The 11170-nt window shown below is 43.2% G+C and overlaps 1 protein-coding gene and 2 non-coding genes across 4 annotated transcripts in view; 2 read left to right on the forward strand and 1 right to left on the reverse strand.

The window, feature by feature from the left end:
• Positions 1 to 5357, reverse strand: part of TAF12 (TATA-box binding protein associated factor 12) — a 31565-nt gene extending 26208 nt beyond the window's left edge. The window contains exon 1 of one of the 2 annotated variants that reach the window (XM_043574251.1): positions 5234 to 5357. The gene's annotated coding sequence lies outside the window, so the exon portion shown is untranslated. The remainder of the gene's footprint in view (positions 1 to 5233) is intronic. The other variant, XM_043574250.1, reaches the window with a different exon arrangement.
• A 2587-nt stretch (positions 5358 to 7944) lies between these two features.
• On the forward strand, positions 7945 to 8051 carry LOC122482228. The gene has a single exon (XR_006297034.1). It is a non-coding gene; the product is annotated as a U6 spliceosomal RNA (small nuclear RNA).
• Positions 8052 to 10757: 2706 nt separating this feature from the next.
• Positions 10758 to 10891, forward strand: LOC122482367. The gene has a single exon (XR_006297152.1). It is a non-coding gene; the product is annotated as a U11 spliceosomal RNA (small nuclear RNA).
• Positions 10892 to 11170: the final 279 nt, after the last annotated feature.

Here is an 11170-nt window from a genome sequence, read left to right on the forward strand (position 1 = left end):
CTTTGGGCTACTCAAATTTCTAACTCTCACTTACTTGGAATGCTAAGAAATAGGGAAGTACTACTGTGTAGAAACAGAGGCATTAATTGTGGGACAGTTTGAGAGAACAATTGTAACAGTAAACCCTTACTAGCACCTACTATGTGGAAATCACACGCTACGGGATTTACGAAATTATGTCGAGAGAGTCCATGCCCCAGTAATCTACAGTAAAACTTACTTCATAATTTTATCAAAACAAGATTGTGTGGCTGGGAGTTCAATTAAATACCAAGTCTATCCTCCCTCCTCCTCACCAGTTACATTTAAACTATGGGTGACAGGCTGAGGATAACAGCCCTAGCTGCTTTTCCTTTTAACAGCTTGTACCTCAAACAGAAATCCAGTTGCAACCCTATCATTGTACTATGAGGTTCTGATTTTTCAGAGGGTTAGGAGATGGGGGGAGGGGGTCACACCTTGTAGTAATTATAAGACCATGGCCTTTTCTAGACATCTGTTTCATTAGCAATTTTTTTTTTAAGTAGGCTTCATGCTCAGCACAGAGTCCAACACGGAGCTTGAACTCATGACCCTGAGATCAAGACCTGAGCTGCGATCAAGTCAGACACTAAAAGACTGCACCACCCAGGCACCCCAACAGATATTTTTTTATATTTTATTTTGGGGGGCACCTGGCTGGCTCAGTTAGAAGAGCATGAAACTCGATGTTGGGGTTGTGAGTTCGACCCCACCTGGAGTGTAGAGATTACTTAAAAAAAACTTAAAAAAAAAAAAAAAGTTTTCACAAGGGGTGCCTGGGTGGCTCAGTCAGTACAGCATCCGACTTTTGATTTCAGCTCAGGTCATGATCTCACGGTTTGTGGGTTCCAGCCCCACGCTGGAATCTGAGCTGACAGTGTGGAGCCTACTTGGAATTCGTTCTTTCTCTCCCTGTTCCTCCCCTGTTCTCTCTCTCTCTCCTTCTCTGAAAATAAACTTTATTTTTTTTAATTTTGTTTAATGTTTATTTATTTTTGAGACAGAGAGAGACAGAGCATGAATGGGGGAGGGGCAGAGAGAGAGGGAGACACAGAATCTGAAGCAGGCTCCAGGCTCTGAGCACAGAGCCCGACACGGGGCTGGAACTCACAGACTGTGAGATCATGACCTGAGCCGAAGTCGGAAGCTCAACCGACTGAGCCATCCAGGCGCCCCAGAAAATAAACTTTAAAAAAAAGTTTTAAAAAATAGTTTAAGTAATCTCTACACCCAACATTGGGGCTCAAATTTACAACCCTGAGATCAAGAGTCGCATGTTCTTTGGACTGAACCAGTCCAAAATATATATACATATATGTATATATATATTTTTTTAAGTGAAGAGAATAGGGGAATAGAAGAACAGATTGTCTTTAAAACCCTTTCACTTCTGAAATGTTTAGGAATTATTTAAACCAAATAGTGGAGTAAAGGGGACTACCAGGCTGATGGCATACAAGCCCTATCACTGTGGTACAGGACTTAAATGACTGGGTTTTCTATCTGTTTCTTTTCTCATTGGCTTCTAGATGTATCTAAATGAGCTCAAATTTCCCAGCCTTAAAAAAAAAATCCATTAATTGCATTCTGTAAAACTTGAGAGGAACATTTCTTTCCATTAGTTTTTTTGACTAGTTTGATTCTGTTTAGGTGGTCTTGGCTTAACAGAAAGGCAATACAGTACAGTGGTCAAGGGACAGACTCTGGTGGCAATGTCTGGGTTCAAATACCAACTCTGCCACTTATTAATCAGCTTTACGTCCTTGAGCAAGTTATTCCAATCTCTTTATACTTCAGTTTCCTCATGTGAAAAATGCATTCACATTTTATATATCTCATGGGACTGTTGTGACAGTACATTGAATTTATGTATAGAAAGCACTTAGAAGAGTGCCTGGCACATGAAAAGTACAAATAAACATGTTTGCTAATATTATAATATATATGCTCCTCTCTTCTAAATCTTAGTTATAAAAATCAGTGCATTAAAGCTAAAGGTTTTCAACCATTGTAGTATGTGTTGGTGGTATCCTATAACCATTTTTATGACTTCAGATACTAAAAAAAAAAAAAAGTGGGGTGCCTGGGTGATCAGTCAGTTAAGCATCAGACTCTTGATTCTGGCTAGGGTCATGGTCTCAAGGTTTGGGAGTTCCTGCCCCACATTGGGATCTGTGCTGACACTGCAGAGCCTGCTTGGGATGGGATTTTCTCTCAGAATAAATAAATAAGCTTTGAAAAAAAAAAAACTTAAAAAACAATACAAAAAAAAAAGTGACTGCAAAAAAATGGTCGTGGTAAATGGTCACAAGGAGGCTTATGAGGAGTCCTATGGCACAGGGAAGGCCCAAGTCAGGAGGGTTGGGTATCATACTACTTCTGCCACAGAGTTATAGGAGCTCCCTTTGACCAAATTTTCTACATCTATAATTAAGAGTGGGATCCGAATTCTTAAGTCCTTACACCTCTAACAATTAATGTAAGATTTTAGATTAAGTCCATAAGTACAGATTTCAGTTTGTCTTCTGCCACTGGCACACCTATTTCACAATACAGACTGATAAACACTGGTTGTGTATAGTCTCCAAACTATTTTGGGGCTTTCCATGAAGACCTTAGATCAAAAGTAGCATGTTCCATGTTCAGATCTTCTCTAACACAATGATTTTCTGATCAGGTACTTTGAAACACTATTATGATAATTCAATGCTAGAGCTACATATGAGTGAAATAAGTACCTTTTGCAAATGTAGATGAGAATGTTAACTCAAGAATAAATTGTCATTAATTAAACCAAGTATTTTGAAATGGTATCATGGGAATGCTTTACTTCATAACTTGGGGTAAGTTTTGATCACTTGTATATAGTAGAGGCACTTGAAAATAGTATAAGCTAACCCTTTGGGGAAAAAAAAAAAACAGTAGTTTCAACTAAGTTAGCCCAATTTCCCTAATCATCTAGTTCATGTTGCAATTAATTGTAAAGTTAATCCAATTTAAGTCCTTGTTCTTCAAATTGGTCTTTTGTGGCCTCCTAAATTTAAAATTAAATATATCTTTCTCCATTGTAAGGAAAAGTTCTAATCAGGTCCCATTTTTAGATCTTGAATATCTATGCTTATTTAAAAACAAAGAAATTTAGCTCTCAAATACTACACTATATAAGTACCCTAGCAAGTTATAGTACTTGGTATTAATAGAAATCTTAAGGAGGAGGAGGTGCTTTCATTCAATATGTTTTGTTTAACTGTTACTTCTATTTTGTTGATGGGCAAACTGAGATATGGAAAGGAATTCACTTAGAAAAGTAGACAAAATTAGTCAAACACATACAAGGTTTGACTGGGGATGGGCCACTTATTTCCATGTGTTTTCAGGCAAGGTACTTAACCTCTCTGAACCAATTTCCTTATCTGGACAATGGGACTGACAATATCTAACTTGTGGAGTTGTGAGAATTAAATAATATAACACTTGAAAGTGCTTACGGGGGGCGCGTGGGTGGCTCAGTCGGTTAAGCGGCCGACTTTGGCTCAGGTCATGGTCTCCCGGTCCGTGAGTTCGAGCCCCGCATCGGGCTCTGTGCTGACAGCTCAGAGCCTGGAGCCTGATTCAGATTCTGTGTCTCCCTCTCTCTGACCCTCCCCCGTTCATGCTCTGTCTCTCTCTCTCTCTGTCTCAAAAATAAATAAACGTTAAAAAAATTAATATAAAAAAAAGAAAGTGCTTACGATAGTGCCTGATTAATCTGTGTAGGTTTCAGTAAAAGATGTTATTGAAGGGAAGTAACTGGTCCAGGTATCCCTGACATTCTTATCTAAAAGCAGCCATCTCCAATAAATCCTAATACTAAAAATATAGGATATAACTTATTTATCTGCAACTTTCTAAATGGCTTACTATATTGGGGTTGGGGGAGGGGGAGGAGAAGCGTTCCTTTAAAGGTTCCCTAACTGGTGACATTCACTGTATTGATGTCAATACAGCCACAAGACTTGAAATAAAGTACTAAATTTGTAAAAATTTCCTTCTTGAGTTTGACGTTAAAGCAAAGATTCTAGAAGCATGTTTTCAAGGATATTATTAGCCAAGATCTCCTATTTGCTAGGCACAGCAGGGTACTATATCAAAATTATGATCGAATCAATCACTGCTTCATGTGATCCTAAGCCTTCTTTGGACCTCAGCCTCTTTACCTATAAAACAGGAGTTTTACAAAGATTATCTTTCTGGGCCATCCTGTCCCCCTATCTCCAACATTCTTTTATTTGAGATGCAGAGATCTGTGCTCAATCAGGGTTCGGTGGAATGGTATTTAAAGCACTTATCAAGTATATAACTGAGTTCAAACGGCTTCAACTTCACATCAGAGCTTTGTAAGAATGAAGCAGAAAACGAAGATGCTTGCATGTGGGCTTTCCTAGATAAAAGTATCTGACACAAGAAAAGCCTGCCAAATGCCAAGCAGGCAGCGCGAAGGAAGGGTCGTCTTCCCCTGAATACATCCTTTACCACTCTGGATTCAGAGAATATGAGGAAAAAAATGGATCACTACATCTTTTCCAAACTCTCCCTTTCCTTTGGAGGCTGATCTCCCTGCAGCCATGGCCCCTTATACTCTCCGCTTTGGAGAGCTCGGGTTCTCACAGCCCTGTTCCTTCAGGTACTTCGGAGTCTCCAAGCCCTGATCCCGTCCCCACAGAAGCCCGTCTTCACTGCCCGCTGCCGTTCCTTCCAAACCCAAGTGGTCTCTGAGCGCTCCTGCCCCTCAAGAACCTAAGTCTTCGCTAATCTGTTTCTGAATTCTTAGGAGCCTGGGTCTTGACTGTCCCGCTTCTGTCTCTTAGGAGCCCAAGTCCTCATAGCTCTGCTTTTACCTTTCAGGAGCCCGTGTCTTCACGCCCCTTTCCATTCCGACCCTCTCCTCTTAAGAGTACGGGTCCTCACAATCCTGTTCCCCTTACATCGCTTTCCCTCAGGTGCCGGAGAACTCACATTCGTCCCGGTTCCCTAAGTCCCGTCTATAGCCCCGGTCCCCACAGCCGCGTCTTCTCCGAGCCCGGAGCCCCTTAGTCCCGTCCCAACAGCCTGATTCCTCGCACAACCCGGTATCCTCCACAACATAGTTCTTCAAACACTGACCCACTGTGGGTCTGGGTCCTGACTCCCTCCTCCCGCTCTTCTTCCTCAACTGCCAGGGCCCAAGACTCACAGGCAGCAGCGTCTATCTCCCCATGATATGCGGAGACTGCCCCAGTGAAGCGTTCGTCTCAGCAGCCGGTCCGACTGCTCGGCCCTCCCCGAGTACTTCCGGCACCGCTCCCCGCCTCCAACCCGGAAACGCGCGGCTCTTCCGGCCGGCGGGCGCGCGCCTCGCTTACGCATGCGCAGACTGCTCTCTGACACGTGGTCGCGGTCCTAGGCTGTTTCTCGGCTCCGGCGGTTGGGGTTTTTCTTGCTTGTGGTTGGGTGGCAGCGTGGGCGAACTCGTTGCCTTCTACCTCGGCGTTGCGATCCCTGCTCTTGCTGTTTCTTTCAGTCTCCGCGTATCGTATACGCTAGCACAGCCGATAATTGACGCCCTTGGAGGTCTTAAAGGTCGCCATTTTTAGTTGATTTAGTTGCCTTTATGGTCGTTATCTAGACAGAGATACCACTTGGGACCGAAGCACCCCGTGGATAATCCCGTTGAACTCTAACAAGGGAATTGGCAGCACAAGAGCGTGGAGACGAGAGACGGGTTGTACCTATGAATTGGCAAATAGTTTTAATTGAGCACTTACTGTCATCAAGGAACTTTGCTAAGCCTCTTAACTCCGATACATCATTTAATCTTTTAAAAAATTATTCACTTTGAAATGGGGGACGGGCAGAGAGGGAGAGAGAGAATCCCAAGCAGACTCCACATGAAGCCTGACGCTGGGCTTGATCCCACCACCCCCAAATCAGGACTTGAACCAATATCAAGACAGATGCTCAATCGACTGAGCCACCCAGGTGCCCCTATATTACGTAATCATTTAAAGAAAACCCCTGAGAGGGGCGCCCTAGTGGCCTAGTGAGTTAAGTGTGGGACTCTTGATCTCTGGTTTTGATCTCCGTTTGGTGAGTTACAGACCCCACGTGGGGCTCCTCGCTACTGATAACATGGAGCCTGCTTGGGATTGTCTCTCCCTCTCTCCGCCCCTTGCTTGCTCTCTCTCCCTCTCTCTCTCAAAATAAAAAAAATAAAAAAAAAATAAAAAAAAAAACTTTAAAATAAAATCCCTGAGAGATTAAGTAAGGTTCTAATAAGTGCAGTCTCAACTTGAACTCTCACTTAAAGCCTAATCCTGTCCTGTGTGTAACCATTAAACTGATGGTTTTAGTTTTTACATCACTTTGGGATAACATTTTTTACCTTATGCCAGGTGCTAGGCATGTAAGACCCAGTCCCAACCAATGTGATGTTCACACTAAAATGAAGAACCTGCAGACACAAACGAATATACAAAGGGCCATGACAGCCCAAAGTGAGCCATAGTAACTGCCTGCAGAAATCAGGAAGAGGTGTCCCCCACCTATATTTTAAGTTTATTTTTTATTAATCTCTACATCCAGCACGGGGCTCAAACTCAACCCCTAGATCGAGAGTCACAGGCTCTTTGAGCCAGCCAGGTGCCCTCATCTTTACATCATCTCATCCTTGGCCCACCAAACTCCCAATCACCTGCATTGCCACCAGATGCAAATTCTTAGATTCAAGGCCCCTTCACCATTAGGCTTCAAATGGCCTTCCTTAGCCTAATTTCCCTGCTACAGCTCTCTTCATTCTCCTAAGGATCTGGCACACTTTTTTCCCTCCCACTCCATCTTTTTAAGACCAGTTTAAATGTACATTCACTCATTCAGCAAACAGTGCTCGTTGTGTGCCAAGCTTTTTGCTAGGTCCTGGGTATATATGCTAGTAGATACGACAGATAATAAATATCCTTGTTCTGAGAGTTTACAATCTGCAGTGGGAAACAGACCATCAGAAAGTACACAAAAGTGTAAGAGAGAATATCAGATTTAACTAGCTGGGTGACCAAAAGCTCTGAGCTAAGGAAGCTTATTCAAGGACCAAGATGGCCAAGGTGGCTGGAATTTAATAAGTGATAGAGTGGCGGGTAGAGTTGGGAGAGGCAAGCAGGGCTCAGCTCAGGCAGGACTTTGTAGGCTATGGTGAGGACATGAGGTTTTATTTATTGTGCAATGGGAAGCCATTGGAGTGTTGAAAGGGGGAGTGAAATAGTGATTTAATTTTTTAAATGTTTGTTTATTTTGGGGGCGCCTGGGTGGCTCAGTCGCTTGAGCATCCAACTTCGGCTCAGGTCATGATGTCACGGTCCGTGGGTTTGAGCCCGGCATTGGGCTCCGTGCTGACGGCTCAGAGCCTGGAGCCTGCTTTGGATTCTGTGTCTCCCTCTCTCTCTGTACCTCCTCCGCTCACACTTTGTCTCTCTCTCTGTCTCTCAAAAATAAATAAACATTAAAAAATTTAAAAATTAAAAAATGAATGTTTATTTTTGAGAGGTGGGGGTTAGGGGCAGAGAGAGGGATACAGAAAATCCGAAGCGGGCCCTCGCTGTCAGTGCAAAGCCAGGTTTAGGGCTCGACCCACAAACTGTGAGATAATGACCTGAGCTGAAGTCGGACGCTCAACTGACTGAGCCACCCAGGTGCCCCAAATAATGATTTGTTTTTAAGAGAGGACTAGCAGATTGATTATAGGAGAAGCCCCCAACAAACACAACTGACAGTGCCCGTATCTAGGCTTCGACCAGTTTACACTACAGGTCTGCTTCCTATTATTGTGTAGGAACTTTTTAGGTGACTTCCTTCTCTTGCAGCTTCTAAATTGTAGAGGTCAGGTACCTCTATATATTATTAACGTATATTAAGGTGCTCACTTCAGCAGCACATATACTAAAATTGGAACAACACGGAGAAGATTAGCATGTTCTCTGCACAAGGATGATACGCAAATTTGTGAAGCATTGCATATTTTTCACTGAATTTGATCACTGAATTCTGCTTCTGAAACCAATATTACACTGCATATTAACTTACTAAAATTTAAATTAAAAATAAAATATTTTAAGGAGAGTAAAATGCCTGATAGTCTACATTTTTGTTTTAAAATGTAGGGGAGCCTGCGTGGCTCAGTCAGTTAAGTATTGGACTCTTGATTTCGGCTCAGGTCATGACCCCAGGGTCGTGAGATTGAGCCCCTACTGGAGATTCTGATTCTCTTTCTGTCTCTCTCTCTCTCTCTTTCTCTCCCCCCACCCCACTCGAGCATTCACACACTCTCTCTAAAAAAAAGTTAAAAATTAAAAAAAAAAATCTGTGTAGGGGCGCCTGGGTGGCTCAGTCAGTTGAGTATCCAACTTTGGCTCAGGTCGTGATCTCACATCTTGTGAGTTCGAGCCCCACATCGGGCTCTGTGCTGACAGCTCGGAGCCTGGAGCCTGCTTCGGATTCTGTGTCCCTCTCTCACTCTGCCCCTTTCTCACTCATGCTCTGTCTCTCTCTCAAGAATAAAACACTAAAAGGGGCGCCTGGGTGGCGCAGTCGGTTAAGCGTCCGACTTCAGCCAGGTCACGATCTCGCGGTCCGTGAGTTCGAGCCCCACGGCAGGCTCTGGGCTGATGGCTCAGGGCCTGGAGCCTGTTTCCGATTCTGTGTCTCCCTCTCTCTCTGCCCCTCCCCCGTTCATGCTCTGTCTCTCTCTGTCCCAAAAATAAATAAACGTTGAAAAAAAAAATTAAAAAAAAAAAAGAATAAAACACTAAAAAAAAAAAATCTATGTGTATGTACATAGGAAACAGTCTGGCAAGAGAAACACTAAACTGTTCATAGTAGTTTGGGGAAAACATTCTCACATTTCTGTACTGTTTCAGCATTTTTACAATTAGCACATACTGTTTTTATATTAAAACTGATGTGTGATTGATTCCATTTTTATGCCATTCTGGAAAAGGCAAAACTACAGGACCAGAGAAGAGCACTACTTACCAGGATTGGGATTACGGGAGGTGACTACAAAAGGAGACAAAGGAGCTTTTGGGGGTGATAGAAATGTTTGATATTTGATTGACCTTGGTACCAGATACATGTCTATATGAGTTTGTTAAACCATATGATAAACAAGGTATATTTATATATAAATTACATGTCAACAAACCTGACTTTAGAAAATGAAATATAGGGAGAAAATATAGAAAGCAAGGACAATTTAAAAAAAAAAATTTTTTTAACGTTTATTTTTGAGACTGAGAGAGACAGAGCATGAACGGGGGAGGGTCAGAGAGAGAGGGAGACACAGAATCTGAAACAGGCTCCAGGATCTGAGCTGTTAGCACAGAGCCCGATGCGGGGCTCGAACTCACGAGCCTTGAGATCACGACCCGAGTCAAAGTTGGGCGCTCAACCACCTAAGCCACCCAGATGCCCCAAGGACAATTTTTTAAATAATTTATTTATTTTGAGAGAGAGACAGAAACAGAGACAGAACACGAGGTGGTGGTGGGGCACAGAGAGAAGGAGAGAGAATCCCAAGTAGGTTCCATGTTGTCAGCACAGAGCTGAGATTCCATCCCATGAGCCATGAGACCATAACCTGAGCTGGAACCAAGAGTCAGATGTTTGACTGAGCCACCTAGGTGCCCTCAAAAGCAAGAACAATTTTAAAAGTAATTTCAATTATACAAGTAATAAAATAGCTCATTATGCTTTTTAAAATAATTAGAATATTACAGACAAATCTAAAGTCTTGTGTGTCATGAGTCTCATCCTTCCCTCCTTCCCAGAGGTAATCACTGATGTATGTTCTTGCAAATCTTTTTTAGAAAGTTAATAAAGTATGTGGCGTCAGAAAATATATAGCACTGGGTTTTTATGTGCACACGTGTATGCTCTTTGTTACACTGATCATTTAATGTGGTACCCTATTCAACACCTTCACTCATTTTTTTATATCTGTTGATAAAGATCTACTTCAATCAATCCAAATGTAGTATTGATTTTTTTTCCCCCTTCATGTTAATGGTCGTCATGCTGTGCCTTATTCTGCAACTCTTGTCACTCAATGCTTTTTGGTGTCTAATTCACTCCTGGCAGCGCAGCAGATGGCGTTCCACTTTATGAACACACAACGCTCTGCTAATCCGTTAGCAGAAGAGGAGGTTCCTCCGAATTTTTCTCTTAATAGCAAGCTCTGCCTCCAGTGCTCGCCTGGTGGGGCCCCATCCGGGTCGATGGCTAGGGGTGGCACAAGTTTGTGCGTTTTCAATTTTAATAGGGTGGGATTCGTGTCTTCCGCAGACAGGTACCCAGAGTCGCCCAGAAGCGGGTCTCCCGCGCAGCATACAACAGGTGCCACCCCATGCCTACTGCAGCTGGCGACAGCTTCTCCCGCCCTCTCCTACAAACGCTCTTCCCTGCCACTCCCTCTGCGCCTCGGCCGGCCCCTTCCCAGCAAGCACCGCTCAAATTTGCATATCAATTTACCTCCTTGCCTTTACTACTATATAAAAACCAAAAGGACAAATCATAAGTCTTTTTGTGAAGATTGCCCTCCGGGCCAGAATGTCTTGCAGTTCCTCCCCTCACCCTGAGAAACAAGAAATAGGAAATTGCTTCAGCTTTGTTTTCACCTTTAGCAAAAGAGGGATTCGCCAACGCTGCCACCCTGCCTTGGTTCCTGCTAAGGCAAAAAGGGCTTCTGTCGTGAGTGGCACACGTAGGGCAGCTCCATTGCTCTGCGTGCGGAATCGACATCAAGAGATTTCGGAAGCATAATTTTTTGGTACCCGGGCAGCTGGTGATCGTTGGTCCCGGCGCCCCTGTTTGAAGGAGTGCTTTAAGAAAGAATTTTAAGTCCGACTTTTGGTTTTATGGCGATGTCGTGATTACGAGAGCTGTTTATTGTCTTTTTTGGGGTGTTAGATGCAAGTATGCGAAATGGTAACTGGAAAAAAATGTCTACGCAGGTCTTTTTCTAGGTAGTCAGTTACTGAAAAACGTCAAGGAGTTGTGATCGCCAGGGCGTATTCACAGCAGTGTTGGTTGTGGAAAAGCTGCTCAGGTGATTGCTGACGTAGGAAGAGTGGCTGTTTTCTGTATC

The sequence above is a fragment of the Prionailurus bengalensis genome, chromosome C1 (assembly GCF_016509475.1).
Source record: "Prionailurus bengalensis isolate Pbe53 chromosome C1, Fcat_Pben_1.1_paternal_pri, whole genome shotgun sequence".
NCBI classification, from domain to species: domain Eukaryota; kingdom Metazoa; phylum Chordata; class Mammalia; order Carnivora; family Felidae; genus Prionailurus; species Prionailurus bengalensis.